This window comes from Haemaphysalis longicornis, unplaced genomic scaffold (genome assembly GCF_048455015.1).
Source record: "Haemaphysalis longicornis isolate Haplotype H1 unplaced genomic scaffold, Haemaphysalis longicornis Haplotype H1 scaffold_5, whole genome shotgun sequence".
Lineage (NCBI taxonomy): Eukaryota > Metazoa > Arthropoda > Arachnida > Ixodida > Ixodidae > Haemaphysalis > Haemaphysalis longicornis.
The window spans coordinates 100,898,206-100,916,874 of record NW_027526385.1 but is presented as its reverse complement, the minus strand read 5'-3'; the positions used below and the strand labels follow the sequence as shown (position 1 = coordinate 100,916,874).

Here is an 18,669-nt window from a genome sequence, read left to right as displayed (position 1 = left end):
GTCCAGCAATGGCGTGCGTAAAATCGCAGCCTTCAGAACTCCAGTCAGGCCTCCTTAGATGGTACGGAACGGTCAGTAACCTAATTGGGAAAGTGGACTGCAAGGACTGTCAATTCACATAATAAACATGCAAAAAATGTTTCAACAAAACAAACGACTGGTCAGGCTTTATCCAAGACCAAACTACAAAGGTACTTCCATTTTTGTGTTTACATCCAAGAAATACGGCGTCATCGTGAACATTACTAACACCAGGAAATTCGGATACATGGTGATCAACTGGTAAGCCCACATTAGTGATTTTGGGCGAAATTTTGATTTTTCCAAAATCAACAATCGAGGTTGACATTTAGTGGCTACATATTAGGTTATGCATGACACACCAATAATTACTATGGGGGAGAGAGTACTTGTACATTTAAGTGATCCCATATTATTCAACTTTTAAAACCAATAAATAAACACATCAAATCAAACTATGATAGCCCACTGTGCTAACAAAACTGTGTCTAAAAACTTACGTTTTGTCGGGCAAACGCTGTTGACAATGCTCGTGGCTCTTTTCTAGTTGAATGGGACGGCGTGATGTGCTCCGACCGTCCTGAGGTGAAACAGGATGACACATGATTACCACACATTAAGGAATAAAAATGATTGGGTGCACGGATGTTACAACTCGGGCAACACAACATCCACCTAACATCAACGTCCGCATACTGCGGCACCTTACACATGGTGAGGTGGCTCACCAGTCGTATCACGCGCGACTGGTGGTCAGGAATTTATAGCACCCCCATACCCGCCATTGACCTCCCCCCCCTCCCCCCAAAAAAAAGATTCCACAGTCACGAGCACCCCGCCCAGGGATTTATACCCCCCAATTGGGGAGGGGGTGTAGCGGGGATGTGAACATCCCTGCAACACCCCAAGGAGGATTTTGACACCCCCGAAATCGAAATTCTGCACAAACCCCTGCTGGTGGTGCACTTTCTGCGGGCATCCAGAGACGACCGACCATGTGTTCACCCAGTGCAGCGCCTGTCGTGGATCCCGAATCTGCATCTCCCACTGAGCTCCAAGTATAGCGAAGACACAAATGCGAGAGAGAGACGGAGGGAGAAAGAGAGAGATGCATTTTTGGGCAACCGTAGGGCGTCACACGATTGGGACTAGGGGTGAGGGGTGTACTCGGCAAAGAATCCTACGGCGATAGGTCAACCCATAGCCGACTATCTCTGTATTATGCCCAGACCATCGGTGGTGCACTAAATGAAACTCTGGTGCTACTGATAATTGACTGTTACCAGACTATTAATACAATACCCTTGCCTGACCGCTCATTGCAAAATAATACAGATCATTCTCATCAAGTTCTTCTGAAGAAAAAGAAGCCTGTATAATCACTGAAGCACATTGAAGGAATGTCGAAGAGCTACAAAAACAAAATGAAAATGTTGGTAGACGACCTCGATGATTACCTAAAATATATCGCTTGACTATCCTCAATAAGTTTTTTTATACTCAATTTTGTTTCACTTCTTTCCGCCTATTTTATAGTGGGCGCAATGGTTTTATGAAGGCGTGCTATCAAGGAATAGAAAGTCTTCCTCCCTCACAAGTGAATTGCGCAGACGAGAAGCTGGAATTTCGCCCCAAAAATTACATAAACACCAGCTGCGACCAAGGTTGGCTTTGTCCCTGAAGAGGCGTCTTCCCAAGTACTAAAGTTCACAGTGTGTTCTAGAATTAAAGAAAAAAATATTCACTACGCTTCTGTCAAGCTGGCACAAAGGAACGCCACAGATGCGAATTTCTTGCCGTCAGTCAATTCACATATTCTGCAATTTTTTGCATTCCAACTCTTCCCCACTACCTACATCCTGCGATTCACCCATTCCTTCGACCCTAGGCAACGTGGGTCGGGTAGCGAGCAAGCGGGTAGCGAGCAAGCGTCTGGCCTAGCCCCGAGCAGAGCCGATCAGCGCACATGCCGGCCGCGCCAACCAACCGGTGTAATAAAACTACTGACATTCTCTCTAACCAAACCTTCGTAAAGATACGGGTAGCCATGCATGATTGTTGCGTTTTTCTTTTTTATTAGACGCGGTTTCCAAGATGTTTACGTTATCGTCGCTGGAACTATCACCTGTGCGCCGTAAATCGGGAAATATCGCGAGCCTCCGCCAATTCGGACAAGTGTTTACCGAGGAATTCGCATGCCGCCTTGAGCGAGAGCTAAACGCCGAGAGAAAGAAACAGCCGTACCTCATATCCACGTTCTGTCCGCAGCTGCCTCAAAACCCCGCATTTTCTTGTGACGTGTTTCACGCGACGTTGATACTCGCAGGGCGAAGTTATGATCTTGGAAGAACTACAAAGCAATTTCGAAGCACAACGCCGTGCAGTTCAGTTTGCATTTTCCACGAAGGCGGAAAATAAAGTAAACCGTCATTAAGTTCTATTTGACGCGCGCGGTTAAGTGCATGGGTTCATGTAGCGTCACTAAATAAAGCTTATTTAGTGACGCTAGGTTCATATGAGCTAACAGGATTGTAGGGAACGCATACCTTCATGCCTACAACAGCCTAAACATAGATCAGGCAAATAATATCTCGCAACAACGCTCGCCCCTCTTTAGACCGCTTGCGCTCTTTAGACAGCGAAAGCTTGTTCTGATTTTGGAATTGCATAGGAAGGGGGATAGCGCGAACGCAGTCCCCCACTACCAAAAATTGCATGCCCCATCTGCCCCAGTTTGGGGTAGTGGCAGGGGTCAACACTACCGCAGTGCAATGGCAGCGTCTCTCCCTGGGGGCACCCCCTAGTTGATCAGGGTAACCCCGGCACCAGGTAAGTATGCCTTGATAGCGGCTACCCGCGCGACCCCACCCTCCGAAGCTAGCAGCCACAACCCGGTGGTCGGTCGGGGCACTAACAAAACCTACGGGTACTCCCCGCGAGTTCTTCAAAGTTTCCAACAAAAGAGACGAGAGCGCATAACTTCCACCAGTTCTGCTAGTTAATAAACGTTCATTATTGAGTAAAAAATAAAGAGAAAGCTCTTGTATATAAATTCCGTACGGATTAACCAGTTTGAAACATCGACATCCCTCCTTAGTTTTACGACCAGCGTTACTAATTGAAGTTATTTTACGACTCTCTCGACCCCGAACCCGTGGAGGCACGGACGGATGGTAGAGTTGAAAAACGGTTCCGGTACGGTAACGTCTGCCGTCTAGACGCCACCGTGCATGCGCAGAAGCGACTTGGCCGCACGGTACCGAGACGGTCCGTCGTTCGAAAGCGGGCGGCCACTTTGGAAGAGTTTGGGAGACGTACGATTGGCTCACCCCTAGTGGAACGGATTGTAAATATGAGATCGCTTAAGAAAAATGAGGTTGCAACAAGTTAAATCCGCGCGATTCTGACAGCTCAAGCAGCAAGCGAAACACGGTCCCGGCCCAACTGCCGCGGCTTGTGTCGTCGAGCGACGCCTGTCCGATAGCTTCTTTTAGGTTAAATAAAGGCGATACGGCTACATAACTTGCATTGACAGCAACATGGGGCCCGTCTACAAATCGACGAGTGAGGAACAGGCGGTGTCAATGCGAGGGACTCTCAAATACAACGAAAAACGAGAAACAGCCAGCCGTGTGTACTGAGGGCCCAGCTTGACCTCCTGGCGCCATCTATTGAAAAGGCGAAGAGGTAAAATGCCCGCTTCATGTTCACGCAGTCGCAGTTCGAATCTCCGTAGAAGCGTTGGGTGTTTTTTTTTTTTTTTTTTTTTTTCCTAATACTAGAAATTGTGCTAGTCTGCCGTCCGCGCGCTTTCTCTATGGGAAGGCGTGTCCGCGCCGCTGATGCACGCACAGCGCTGCGCAGAGGGCGCTGCGAGCAATCGGAGCGCCCGAGCGGCCGGAGCAAGAGCGGCCGCAGGCCGGCCTGTGCCGCGCGCTATACTGCCGCTCTGCCGCGGAACGCGAGCGCGCATCGGGGTTTGTCGGCCACTTAGAGCGGTGAAATGGAATGGCACGAGGTACATCAGCTCACAATTGAAGGTACGATAGTACTATAAGACCTTTTAGTTTCACGCCCCGAGTTTTTCGCGAATTGGGCTACGGAGCCTCTTTGCGGCCGTTGAAATTCGCGAGTGAGACCGAAGGATGAAACCGCAGCAACCAGCGCAGCCGTTTCACTACCACCGCTTGGACCATTATTAAAGTAAAGCTTTCTATGTCTCACTGATGGCCTATGTCGCCTCGAAAAAGCACTGCGGGAAAGCCAACTGTCTCTGACGACGGTGATGTTTGTGAGTAAAGTGAGAGGGAAAAAAAACGCTTCCCGTGATCAGAATCGAAGCTGGCTCCATCGCGTTTTGAAGCCGACGTCTATCTCAATGCGCAATTCCAACATGGTCAAAGCAATTTGGATTTGGAGAGGAGTGTATGGACGTGCACATGTAATTAGTCAGAAAAATTATCCACTCCTCCACTCCGCAACGATGGTTGAACACGAAGCTTTCTTCGCGTGAAATCAAACGGCAAAGGGTCGATTTCAAATCCGGCACGATCATAAGTCCAAAATGCGTGCGAGTCAAAGTGAAAGCTCAATGAGTCAAAGTCAAAACTCAGACGACAAGGAAGCGCTCACAAGAAAGCTTCGCGTTCAACCACCAATGTTCAGACAGTGAGATCCCGTTCAAAAAGAACTCCCTGCGGCACCTGCAGAAGCTGTGTTTGTGCCACATCGAAACTACCGGGTCATTCCCGAACGTCATTGACGGTGACAAGCACGCAGCCGGCTGGTAGGCTGCCAAGAAGAAAAGCGAAAGCTTGAGTAAAATGTTGTGCCAGCAAAAACTTGTTCCTATATACTTTGGGCAGAGTGCGAAGGGAGGGGGGATAAAGCAAGGTATATATGGTCATGAGAGTATAAATAAACCTCACTATTTTTACTCCTTGGTTTCAAACAGCCACGATTATATGATTGGCCATAACACAAATATTCTCCCGTTTTGCTTCCCCCGCATGCGTCTCGCAATTCTCTCCGAGTGTGTGGGTGATCAAAAAGGACCTGTGTAATGACTTGCAAGCGAAGTTACTGATTTGCAGCCGGGTTTTATTAAAAATCAGTTTCTGGCCATTGTTTCAAATCGTGGTATTCACGAAAATTACAGGCACGCAGAAGAGGTTTGATAGTACCCAAATTTTTGAAAATTTCGAGGTAAGCGGAGTGTTGGGTTAAGCGAAATGCGAAAAATGTATGGCCAGAATAAGAGCTAGCGCTGGTAACAAACGCTCCAATGCACAGGGACGCTTCCGGAATACAGGCAAAAATAATTCGCAGAAAAAACAATTTTTTTTAGGTATTGCGGAAAAAGAACTGCGTGATGCTCGCCTGTTTCGCGTTCGCATCTGGTCGCAAAAAAGTGTTCTCGAGCTTCTCAATGCCGCATCAACTGTTGGTCGCCAACGCTATATTCTGTGAAGCAGGCAAAGCATATGTTTTTCTTGTTCCTGCCGTTTTTGGGACTTTTTGAGACACGATCGTCGTCCACATGATCAGAAGCGTCTTTCCCAGCTATATGAACAATGTAGGCGTCGGACAGCACTCCGATAACAGGACATCGGCCGCGCACAGTGCGTACCCCGCGCAAATTTGCCGTTCGCGACGGTGTTCGGCGCGTAATGGGAGCTAAGCTTTAACCGAGAGCTTATCAGCTGCCTGCAGCGGATGTTGCATTGCGTCCTATTGTCAACATTTCGAGATATCCGTGATCCCCGAAAAGACGTTTCGAGACAAAGGGTGGAAAATGTCGCCTATGGAAAAAAAAAGGTTTCGACTTAACCGATATTTCGAGATATCCGAGTTCGAGTTATGGAGAAATCACTGTATCTGATGACTGAAGGTGATAAAACTTAGTATGCATGTGCACACGTCTTGTGTTTTTATTCGGCATTTACATTTAACAGATTCCCAGCTGACTGGACGTAACTGAGGGGGCCGCGAAGATGTGCGCTTAAGGGCCTCCAGATCAACGATGCGAAAGGTCAGGAAGCACCGGTTCGAGCTGCTACATACACGTACAGGGGACAACATCTTGGGAAACTTTCAAAGAAAGACGGTTCCAAAGAGCCATAGAAAAAAGCGGAGCGCCGCCACACACCACACACATTTTCACGCGCTGACTAATCCATCAGTTAACAACGGCGGGGGTATTCACAAGAACGGTTGTTTTCTAGCTGAAGTCCCGCATGATGTTTCCAAGCTGCAAAACGACGCTGTGCCGGCAGTGTTCCCGAAGCCCCCGAGTATGTGTCGAAATCGGTTCGACACATACTCGGGGGCTAGCATAGCGACACGATTCCGCGGTTTTTACAAGGCTCGATCCTTCATAATACGCGAAAACGTACTCCTGTCACTTCACGCTCCGGTTAAAGCACTTCGTACTGGTAAGAACCAACTTATTTGGCTAATCTGGTTTGTCGACAGAAACGGATAGGGTTCGAAAAGGGGCAGTTAAAATGGGCTGAACCCGCCCAGAAATAGGGCAGAACTACGAAGGCAGCAGCGGCACGGCAGAGCGCCGTCCGCCGCTGCCAACGTTATTGGCCGCTGCCCATCGCGCCGGCCGGCCACCGCGCTCCGATTGACTGCAGCGCCGCCGCTGCATGCATCACGGAGGAGCCCCCTTCGCGGCCGGCGGACGGCAGACTAGCACAATTTCTAGGGACCCTACTAATACTGTCTTTAGATGAATACTTCAGCACAGGAAACGCCACAAACCCACGAAAAATTGTCATACGACGTACAACACAAGTCGCTTAAAACGAGCCTTGCCGGTGCCGGAACCGTTTGCTGCCGGCGCTTTTCCAATAGAGCGCTGAAAGTCAGAAGAAAGCATAGAAGTCAGCGAAACCAAGATCTCGCGTGTCCATAGAGTTTCTCGTATCCGGCGCGTATCCGGGCACACGCATAGCGGAGACGCGTGAGCAGCGATTTCCCTCTACGTTAACCGCTGCGCGCCGCGCCGCTTTGCTTCCATAGCATAGATGTTACGTCTCGAACAGTGACGGAGAAAGCCGGGGTTCGAATCCCGGAGGTCTCCCTTTTTCTTTTTTTTTTTAATTAGCGATACCCAGTTTCCAAAGACGGCTATGTTTTGGGGCTACACAAACGCGCCACGGCAGCAAATAGTTCGGCTCCGAGCGTACTGTGTGGACCTCCGACAGCTCCATGCGCTCCAGTACTTAGCATCAGCAGCCCATACCATGGCCGCCCAAAGTACGGCAGCCAGCGAGGTTCGCCGAGAACCGATGCGAAACCAGAGTATGTTCATAGTCGACTCCCAACTCAACTACCCTTCGTGAAAAAAAAAATGTATTCAGATAATTGTCTACTAATCCGCAGCATTCTCACGTCGATTCTCTTCGTTAAGAGTTTTTCATTCACGAGATTTGGCTACCGGTTAGCCAAATACGTGATTTTATTGTAGACTTTCCGTTTCTTTTCGCCGATGGTGTACGTTTACATCATTAAAGCGATCAAATGCCGTAACTACACCAATTATGCATTTTGCAGAAATGCCGGGCGTTACACGATTGGCCCGTTTTCACGAAGCAAAAATATTTGTGCTTCTGTAGTTCATTTCCGCTTTTTTTTTCGGCTCAATTTTGAAATGGGGGTGTATAAGATGTATATTTTTAATCTCGTATGTTCGCATATATCATTCTTTTTGCATTTCTTTGTTCTTCGAAAACCATTTCCCAATTATCATAACTATTCAACGTGTTAACTCAGCCAACTATGCATTTTTGGGCAACGGCAGGGCGCCACATGATTTGGGCTAGGGGTGAAGGGTGTACTCGGCAAAGAATCCCAGGGCGATAGGTCACCCCATAGCCGACTATCTCTGTATTATGCCCAGAGCATCGGTGGTGCACTAAGTGAAAATCTGGTGCTACTGATAGTCGACTGTAACCAGACTATTAACACAATTACTTTGACTGCTCATCACGAAAGAATAAAGATCATTCTATCGGATATCGGATATACTAAAGCCATTAAAATGAATTTTCATCACCAAGTTCTTCTAAAGAAAAAGAAGCCTGCATAATCACTGAAGCGCATTGCAGGAATGTCAAAGAGCTAGAAAAACAAAATAAAAATGTTGGTGGACGACCTCGATGATACATTACCTAAAATATATCGCTTGAAGATCCCCGATAAGTTTTTTTTTTTTGTACACCCAATTCCGTTTCACTTCTTTCCGCCCATTTTATAGTGAGAGCAATACTTTTATGAAGGCGTGCTATCAATGAATGGAAAGTCTTCCTCCCTTGAATTGCGCAGACGAGAAACTGGATTTTCGCCCTAAAGATCACCTAAACACCACATGCGACATTGGTTGGCTTTGTCTCTCAAGAGGTATCTTCCCAAGTACTAAAGTCCGCACTGTATATTCACCATTCTTCTTTCAAGCTCACAAAGGAACGCCGCAAATGAGAATATTTTGCTGTCAGTCACTTCCCATATTCTGCCATTTTTTGCACCCCATATCTTCCCCACTACCTCCATCCTCCGATTCACCAAGTTCACCCATACCTCTACCCCTGGGCAACGTGGGTCGCGTAGAGAGCAAGTGTCTGGCCTAGCCAGCCCCGAGCAGAGCCGATGAGCGCAAATGCAGGCGGCGCCAACCTACCGGTGTAATGAAACTACTGATATTCTCTCTAACCAAACCTTTGAAAGACACCGGTAGTCATGTATCGATTGTTGTGTTTTTCGTTTTCATTACGCGCAGTTTTCAAACAACTGCCCACACTGGAACTATCGCCTGTGCGCCGTGAATCGGGAAATATCGCGAGCGTCCGCCGATTCAGACAACTGTTTAACGAGGAATTCGCCCGCCGCCTTGAGCGAAGGCAAACGCCGACATTTGAAAGCTGGAGAAAACAGCTGTACTTCATACGACGTTCGCACCTGCCTCAAAACCACGTATTTTCTTGTGACGCGTTTCACGCGACGTTGCTACTCGCAGGGCGAAGTTACGATCTTTGAAGAATTACAAAGCAATTTCGAAGCACAACGCCGTGGAGTTCAGTTTGCATTTTCCACGAAGGAGGTAAATAAAGGAAACCGTCATGAAGTTCTATTTGACGCGCGCGGTTAAGTGCATGGGTCCATGCTAACAGGATTGTAGGGAACGCATATCTTCAGTGCCTGCAATATATATGCCTGCAACTGCGAAAACATCAGGCAACATAAAATCTCGCAACATGTTTAGACACTAAAACGCGGACGAGCAGCGGTAAGCGCGTGTATACGCGCTGCGCCGCACCGCTCTCCTTAGACAGCGGCAGTTTGTTCTGATTTTGGATTTGCATAGGAAGGGGGATAGCGCGAACGCAGTCCCCCACTACCAAAAATTGCATGCCCCATCTGCCCCAGTTTGGGGTAGTGGCAGGGGTCAACACTACCGCAGTGCAATGGCAGCGTCTCTCCCTGGGGGCACCCCCTAGTTGATCAGGGTAACCCCGGCACCAGGTAAGTATGCCTTGACAGCGGCTCCCCGCGCGACCCCACCCTCCGAGGCTAGCAGCTGGGACCCGGTGGTCGGGCGGGGCACTTACAAAACCTTCGGCCACTCCCCGCGAGTTCTTAAAAGTTCCCAACAAAAGAGACGTTAGCGCATAACTTGCACCAGTTCTGCTAGTTAATACACGTTCATGGATGAATTCAAAGAAAGCTTTTGTATATTAACGTCGTAGGAAATGACCAGTTTGAAGCATCGACATCCCTCTTCTAATAGCTTTGCGGCTCTCTCGACACCGAACCCGTAAAGGCACGGACGGATTGTCAGATCACTGCCGGGGCTTTTCCGATAGAACGCTGAAAGTCAGGAGAAAGCATAGAAGTCAGCGGAACCAAGATCTCGCGTATCCATAGAGTTTCTCACTATGTAATATTGGGAAACCATGCGCGTATCCGGCCACACGCATAGCGGATATGCACGTGAGCAGCGATTTTCCTCCACGTTAACCGCGCCGCGCCGCTTTGCTACCGTAGCGTAAAGGTTACGTCTCGAACAGCGACGCAGAAGACCGGGGTTCGAATCTCGGGGAGCTCAATTTTTCTTTTTTTTTTTAATTAGCAATACCCAGTTTTCAAAGACGGCTATGCTTTGGGGCGACACAAACGCAGCATGGCTGCACATAATTCGGCTCCCAGCGTACTGTGTGGACCTCCGACAGCTGCATATGCTGTAGCACTTAGCAACAGCCGCCCATAACATGACCGCCCAAAGTATAGTACACTATACAGCGAGGATCGCCGAGAACCGATGCAAAACCAGAGTATATTCATTGTCGACTCCCAACTCAACTATCCGTCGTGAAAAAAAAAATGTATTCAGATAATTTCTGACTAATTCACAGCATTCTCACGTCGATTCTTCTCATTTCGGTTTTTTTCATTAACGAGATTTGGCTAGCATTAGCCAAATACGTTATATTATTGTATGGTTTCCATTCCTTTTCGCTGATGATTTACATTTGCATCATTAAAGCAATCAACTGCCTTAACTCCACTAATTATGCATTTTTCACAAATTCCGGTATACGCTCGGCCCGTCTTGCACGAAGCTTATATATTTGTGCTTCCGTCGTCCATTGCCATTTTGCATTTATTTTCGTCTTCGTTTTGGGATGTAAGTGTAGAACAATGCATATCTTTTATTTCGTATGTTCGCATATATCATTATTTCTGCTTTTTTTTTGTTCTTTGAAAACCATTACCCAATTATAATTATACAACGTGTTAACCCTGTGAACTACGCATTTTTGTGCAACAGCAGGGCGTCACACGTTGGGGCTAAAGGTGAGGGTGTACTCGGCGAAGAATCCTACGCGACAGGTCAACCCATAGCCGACTATCTCTGTATTACTACACCTTTGGTGATGCACTAAATGAAACTCTGGACTGTTACCGCACTATTATTACAATGTCATTGACTGGGTGACTATAGCTGAATAATAAAGGTTATGCTAACGGCTATTAAATTACTAAAGCCATTAAAATGAATTTTCATGAAGTTTTTCTGAAGAAAATAAGTCTGCATAATCATGCATATTTGGGGAATGAACGAATGTTGACAGACCACCCCGATTAGATAGTATCTAAAGTATTTCGCTGCAAGATCATCGATCAGGTTTCTTTTTTTTTATGCCACTAATTTGTCTCAATGCTTTCCACCCACTTTAAAGTAGTCAGCGCAATGCTTCTATCGAGTGCTATCAATAAACGGAAAGCATTGAACCCTTAAAAGCTAACTGCGCAGAACCGACAGTGGATTTTCGCCCAATATCACCTAAGCAACAGCGACAATGGTTCGCTTCGTCCCTAAAGAGGTATATTCCCAAGTACGAAAGTGTACATTTCGTATTAGACTAAAAAAAATACTCTGCTGCTCTCAAGCTCTCATATAGGAACGCCACAGGTGAGAATTTTTTATCGTCAGTCACTTCCCATCAGCTGCCATTCCTTGAATCCCATCGATTGCTACCCCATTACCTTCGATTAACCCGTACCTTCAACCTGGCACGGTGATGTGGGTCGGGTATACGAGTCAGTAGGTACAGTGGATGCTCTAGGGGCTGTAGTTAAGGCAATTTCATTTCCTCTCCAGGCGAATATGCAGCAACCACGGTGACAACGACGTAGGGAGCTTATAGGCTACCCCGTGAGCTCCCATGCAGGCCGGGCCAACCGTCTGTCAGCGACAGGGGTGAAAGCGGGATTGAGCCTTTTGGAGCAGCTAAGGGAGCAGGAATAATGCCGTTTTGGAACAGCTTTGGAGCAGTAAAAGGGTAGTTTTGGAGCATCTCAGGAGCCCCAAAAGGCGAATTTGGAGGAGTCGAAGCTTGGTCCGGTTGGTATACATAAGCGCAAGTATGTGTTTGTCTCGTCTTCGCTTCGTCCCGTTCATTGCGGTGCCCTCTACGCTGAAAGCGAATTTGGGCCAGTTTAAGTCTGTTTAGGAGCAGATTTATAGAGCCAAACATCATTTATGGTAAGCAAAAAAAAATTTTCAAATGGCTTTTACTCAACATGTTCAATCCATACCGACAGATCCCTTTTTCGACAAGGTAGAAAAATATACGTTACCAGAATTAAAGCATCACAGCTGACAGAGCAATCACCAAGAAGAACGTAGCGATAAGCGACGCTTTAAACAGCTTTCCCTAATTAGACTTCAGATAATTAAAAATAACCCGTACCATTACAGCCATGAGAAACAATCGAGGGACGAACAGAGCTAGGCGAAATGGTCTGTCTTGCACCTAAGACCGAAAGTTTACCTTCATTTAACGCCTAAGGAGACTATAAACAACTAAAAAACCTGAGAGAGGAAGAAATTAAGAAGAAAAGAAACTAAGAGGAAACAAGAGATAATCTGAAATAAACCTGACCAGAATCCAGAGAAAGTAAAAATCATTAAATATGTTCCCGTTCGCAAAAAAAAAAAGAAAAAAAATCCTAGTGTATTATTCGCTTAGTGAACAAGTAAAATACATGCTTCTCAGCAAAATAACCAAGTTGTTTTGTTTTTTTCGAGAGTAAATAGCGGGCTTACAGTCCCTCCCTCCCTCCCTCCTCCCCCCCTCACCCCCCCCCCCCCTCCTGCAAGGAAAAGGCGACATTTGGTGAGGCACCTACGGAGCTGATTACTTGCAGATAGTAGTAGTAGTAGTAGCAGATGGTTGCTAGCTTAACAAAATCTTCGCTTTCGCTTGTGCCAGGGCATCGCCTGTTATCTCATCCTGGTGGACACAGCACGGTGGTATCTAACCGTTGGAATGGCAAGCGCGCTCTTGATAAATTAAAATGGTGAAGGTCCGACTGAACCATAAAACTATTTTAATTTTTGCTTTTCACTCTAAGCGGAAAGATTGCATTGACGGCACGGTGGCGACGCATGCGTGATGGCGCAGCGCGCTGTGCGGTGAAATTGCACTTCGGGCCTAAGTTCGGCAATCACAAGCACCCCAAGGTCACTCCCAATTCCCGTGTAATCGGGTCCCCGTTTGGAGACCGGGAAATTGTAACGAGTGACTCCAAGCTCCGAGCACCAGGGAATTCACAGGAGCGCGCCACTTTGTGAATGACAGCTCAGCGAATGAGTGCGCCTAGCGGTACTCCACTTCGTGCACCCGAAAACGTCTGGGGGCCATTTTGTTTCTGGCTTGGAGTGTTGCCATCTCTCCCAACGAAACCGCCGCCGGTTGTGACGGGCAGAGTGTGACCGGCCGCTCTAGCGTCCGCGCAGCAGAGAGAAAGGAGAGGCGCCCAGAAACAAAATAGCTGCGCCCATATGTAAACAAATATCACGTGGTGCCGACCGAGCAATGAAAATCCTGGCGGCACATAACAATGACAGAAAAGAGTGCCGATACTTTAAAAGCCCTTTCGCTCCATGCTCAATCACCTCACAGTCGCCTCACCTCTTGAGGAGCCACTTCGGAGCAGTTTAAGCGCAATTTTGCCTTTTGGAGCAGGAAGAAGCAAGAAAATCTGATATTGGTGCAGCTTGGAGCTGCACTTCCACCCCTGCAGCGTCCACGGTCAGCTGTCATGCAACTACTGATAATATATATCTATTCCAAGCTTTCGTCAAGATATGGGTACAGTGAAGTATCAATACGGAGTGTTTCTTTGCATTATACATAGTTATCAAACAACTGTTATCATCGCAAGAACTATCACCTGTGCGCTGTGAATCGGGAAATATCGCGAGACTCCGCCGATTCAGACAAGTGTTTGCCTAGGAATTCGCCTGCCGTTTTGAGCGAGGGCAAACGGCGACGGAAAGGTGGGGAAACAGCCGTACTAGTGTCACTAAATAAGGTTAAGGTTAACCTTATTTAGCCGTACCTCATATCGACGTTCTGTTCGCACCTGCCTCAAAACTCCGTCGTTCCACGCGATGTTGAAACTCACAGGGCGAAGTTACTATCGGACGAATTACGAAGTAATTTTGAAGCACAATGTCATGCCAGTTCAGTTTGCATTTTCGACGAAGAGGAAAACAGAAGGAAACAGTCGTCATTTATTCGACGCGCGCGGCCAATGCGTGTGCTACACGGCTGTTTCAAATGCCTTCAGAAGGCCGTTGAACCGATTGTATACATCGAGTCTCGTCATTACCTGGAACTGCCCTACTAAAGAACAAACGCCGCAATTCCTAGCAACATTCTTCAGCCAAACGAAAGCGCTGGCGAGGCGCGGAAGGCGCGCGCGTGAGCACAGCATCTACCGTACGTAGTTTGATGGTGAGGGGATTGACACCGTAGTGCCGCACACCTCACTGCCCTCATTTGACAGGGAAAGTTGGTTCTGATTTTGGAATTTCATAGGAAGGGGGATAGCGCGAACGCAGTCCCCCACTACCAAAAATTGCATGCCCCATCTGCCCCAGTTTGGGGTAGTGGCAGGGGTCAACACTACCGCAGTGCAATGGCAGCGTCTCTCCCTGGGGGCACCTTTTCAGAAATATTTATTCATGACATATGTACATGATGGTTGATGACTATGGGACCGAGCGGGTGATATTAGCACCTCTTTAAGCGTCCATGTTGCACCGAGAGGGCTGTACTGCCCCCGCTACATGAAATGCCTATTTACAACGATACATGCAGGGGGAATTCGCGTGACAGCCTATACTTTGGCTCCACTAAAACGTCCCATCCCCCAGAGGCACATTGTGTCTTTCACGCACGCACGAGCACCATTTCACAGTGTTGTTTGTTCCTCGCGCACATGCATAACACATTCACGGTTCATCACGCACATTTGTTCACGGTTGATCGCCGACACGCATACCGCGCACAACAAGATGCGTTCCTCGCACCCACACGACACCGGGGAAGCGCCACGACTCCTCGAAGGATTCCTTGTCCGTGAGTTCAAGCTGGGTTTCAAGGAAAAGTTTAGCCTTGGCACTCACATTGCTCACCATTTGCAAGAGTGGTGCGCGCTTTCCGCGGAAGGAGTCGACGAAGCACCTGTTTTGCCAGAGCTCTTGCCGTCCCAGCGCCGTGTACAGAAGGCGTAGTTTCCCACGCGCTCGTGCACTTGTCTCTTCGTCGTACTTGGAGCTCAGCGGCAGGTGCAGGTTCGTGGTCCACGACATCCGTCTCCAGAAAGCCTTGGCGACTCTGCACTGAGTGAAGACGTGCTCCGATGTCTCAGGTTGCCCGCAGAAGGTGCACCACCAGTCGCGCGTGATGCGCCACTTGGCTAGCCGGTCTCGGGTTGCCATGGCACCTGCTTCCACCTTCCACTGGAGCTCCTTCAGGTTAGCTGGTAACCAAGGTGGGCACGCTCTCCCCCACCGCTTTTCTGGTCGAAGTTGAGCCGACGGTGGGCGTATGACGCCGAACGGTGTTGTAGGGAGTTTCTCTGACGCCTCACTTGGAGACAGCTCGCGGAGGTCTGCGTCTTGCAGGTGCTGCCTGGCTTGTTTTAGGTATGTTACAACGGCGGCTTGGTGTCGGCCTGGGCTCTCGCTCTTAATTTTAAGGTTGCAGTGTTTGTCTTCCAAGTGCCTCCCGAGGGGACCCAACCAGTACCGTAGTAGTGTGGCGGCTGGTTCGTCGTCGACTTCTAGAGTGTGGAGTGCTGTCCTCAGGGCAAGCTGACGGCTGACGATGTACAGGTTCGGCACTGACAATCCTCCTGTGCTCGTGGTGTTGAATAGCTGGTCCCTAGGAACGCGTTCCGTAGGGCTTGACCAAATGAAACGGAAGATAGTTTTATGTATTTGCCTGACTTGTTTGGGGGAAGGTAGCTGTATGCGTGACACGTGCCACGCTTTCGCACAGAGTGCCGCTTTTACTACGTACACACGCTCAAGCATGTACATGTTAGACGCCGGTGTTTGTTTTATGGTATTGTCAATTTTGTTTTTTACAATGTCCCAGTTATTCGGTGCTGCCCCGCGTTCATTGAAGGTAATGCCCAGTATTTTTACGTTGTCTTTAAGTGGGAGACCTAGTACTGGTGGCTTTTGCCGGAAAGAGCCTAGTGCCATCGTGTTGGATTTTTCAATGTTTAGTTCTGCCCCTGAGAGTCTCGCGTAGCTTTGGAAACATTCCAAGCCTTCTTTGACATCAACTTCATCCCGTGCGTATAGGGTTACGTCATCTGCGTACGCGAGTACTTTCAGGCAGCAGCTGCCCGGGAGAGGAATGCCTCGAAAGAGTTTATCCTGTTGTATAGCTCTTAGGTATGGATCGATGGCTATAATGAAAAGGATTGGCGCCAGAGGACACCCTTGCCGGATGCCTCGCTTTAGTTGTATGGGTTCTCCTAGCATGTTGGCCATGCAGACTCTGGCCACATTTCCGGCGTAGGCTGTTCGAAGCGTTGCTATCAGTGTGTCTGGGAATTGGTATTCCCTGAGAACGGTGAACAGATATTCGTGTTCAACCCTATCATAGGCTTTCTTCTGGTCCAAGGATACAATGTATCCGGCTGCATTGCGTTTCTTCACGTAACTTATCAGGTCGCGAGTGGCGCTTAGATGACTGTACATATTTCGGCTAGGTACACTGCAATGCTGAGATCGATCAATGATCGTTTCCAGCGTGACTTGAAGCCTGTTAGCGAGGAGTGACATGATTATTTTATAATCCACATTGAGAAGGGATATCGGTCGCCAGGTACCTGGTTCGTCTGCTACGGAGTTATCTTTAGGGATAGGGACTAGGAGGCTAGATGTAAACGATTGGGGCCAATCCCGGTTTGTTACTGCATGGTGCACGAGTTCGGTGAAGAATCTGCGAAGCTGTGGCCAAAAGACTTTGTAGAAAGCCCACGGTAGGCCGTCCAGACCCGGCGATGAGTCAGGACGCGCTTTGTTCACGATTGAGTCCAATTCGGCTGCGCTCGGCGGTGCCTCTAACTTTTCATACAGCTCCGGGTCAACACTGGGTGCGTCGCGCAACAGATCGCGCACGCTCCGCGCTCGCTCATGGCTGCTTGCCCGAGTGAACAATTCACGATAGTAATCTGTGAAAGAGCTAATGTGGTTGTCTGCCGCGCTGCCGATTCGGGTTCTTGGACGCTGGCGAAGGAATTCATACGCGTTGGGGCCTCCCGTGGCGCTTATCTTATAGGCCTTAAGTCTCGAGTCAAGTGACGTTTCTTTCATGAGTTGGGTGTGCTTTTGTCTCAAGATTTCTAACTCGTTTTTTACGAGCGCGGTTTTCTGCGGTGCGCGATCGAGGATGCGTATTTTCATCGCCATGGCGTTTATCTGTGCGGTGTGCTCGCGTGCAACGCGGCGGCCGCATTCTTGGAAGATTTGCTTTAAGCGCTTTTTTATCATTATCCAAGCACTCAGCGTTGGTTCCATTTCCTGTAGTTCAGAATGAAGGAAATCACCCACTTTCTTTTTAGTTTCCTCGTCGACTAACAGGCTTGTAGACAAACGCCAAGGTCGATCTACGACATCCTGTTGGGGAATTACTAGTTCCACTTTTAAACACCGGTGATCTGATAAAGGTTGAGCATTTGGTCTAGGATTTTCGATGGACGCGGAAGTTACCATCTCTGCTATGTCGGGTGTAACGTAAATTCTGTCAATGCGGGAGCTAGTCTGACCCCTTTCCCACGTGGGGCCGTACGTTTGGCCGTGCAGTTTAACCCACACGTCCGTCATGTCGTAGTTGCTTATCAGTTTCCGCAACTCTCTTGTATGCCACATCGCTCTGGTCGCGCGTTTCGGACTTCTTGCGTCTCGGTCGAAGTTGAGAACATTGTTAAAGTCCCCCCCTAGAATTATTGGCATGCTGTGTGTTAAGTATGCGTTGAGGGTTTCAAAAAACGGGTTTTGCTCACTCTCTTTTACAGGGGCATAGATATTGGCTATCCGTATGTTTGTGCCTTTAACTTTTAAGTCTAAGGTTAAGATCCTGCCGCAATAGTCTTGGTGAAAGAAGTGTTTGTGAAGCAGATCTTTTTTAAGGATTAGGATGCCGGCGCCGCAAAACTGTCGCGTCGCGAGGCTAAAGAAACAGTCCACGCTAAACTTCCTTTTCAACTCATACACTTCTGCTGCTCTGGAGAGGTTTGTTTCCTGTAATAATAAAATGTCTACATTGTGCATGCGAGCAAAGTGTATGACGTCGCGTTGTTTGTTTTCATCTTTGAAGCCTCTAACATTAAGCGTCCCTAGTCTCAGTAGCATAAGTAAGAGAGTAGCAGGCGACGCCTTTATCTTACTTGACTTCGTCATCGCTCGTGCTTGGGTCCGTTTCTTCTTTTTTTTGTCTTTTGGCTTGGTGCTTGGCGCGTCGAAGTTCGTCGCGCGCTGCTTTCACGTCGCCGCTTGTCACAGAGCAGTCCGAATCCGGGCAGCTTTCTTCTCTACTGGCGTTAGCTTTAGAGCCGTGGAGCTGCCCGTCCTCTTGTTCCGTTTCCATCGGAAATTCATCTTCATCGATGACGAGGGGCTGCGGGGAGCCGCACGAGCTGTCCTCGTTGGTCCTAACTTCCATTTCCGCGGCAGGTGTCTGCAGCGTGTCAGTCGCTGACGATGGGGGGAGTTCCCTTACCTCGGAGTCGTCTCGGCTGGTCTCGCTCTGAGACGGCGCCGCAGATTCC

At 48.4% G+C, this 18,669-nt stretch overlaps 2 non-coding genes and 1 pseudogene across 2 annotated transcripts; all 3 read right to left on the bottom strand.

Annotated features, from left to right (window-relative positions):
- Positions 1 to 2,694: 2,694 nt before the first annotated feature.
- LOC144140136 (U1 spliceosomal RNA) lies at positions 2,695 to 2,858 on the bottom strand. Its single transcript, XR_013316345.1, has one exon. It is a non-coding gene; the product is annotated as a U1 spliceosomal RNA (small nuclear RNA).
- Positions 2,859 to 9,393: 6,535 nt separating this feature from the next.
- On the bottom strand, positions 9,394 to 9,557 carry LOC144140123 (U1 spliceosomal RNA). Its single transcript, XR_013316335.1, has one exon. It is a non-coding gene; the product is annotated as a U1 spliceosomal RNA (small nuclear RNA).
- A 4,862-nt stretch (positions 9,558 to 14,419) lies between these two features.
- On the bottom strand, positions 14,420 to 14,554 carry LOC144140106 (U1 spliceosomal RNA; annotated as a pseudogene).
- Between the last annotated feature and the right edge of the window lie 4,115 nt (positions 14,555 to 18,669).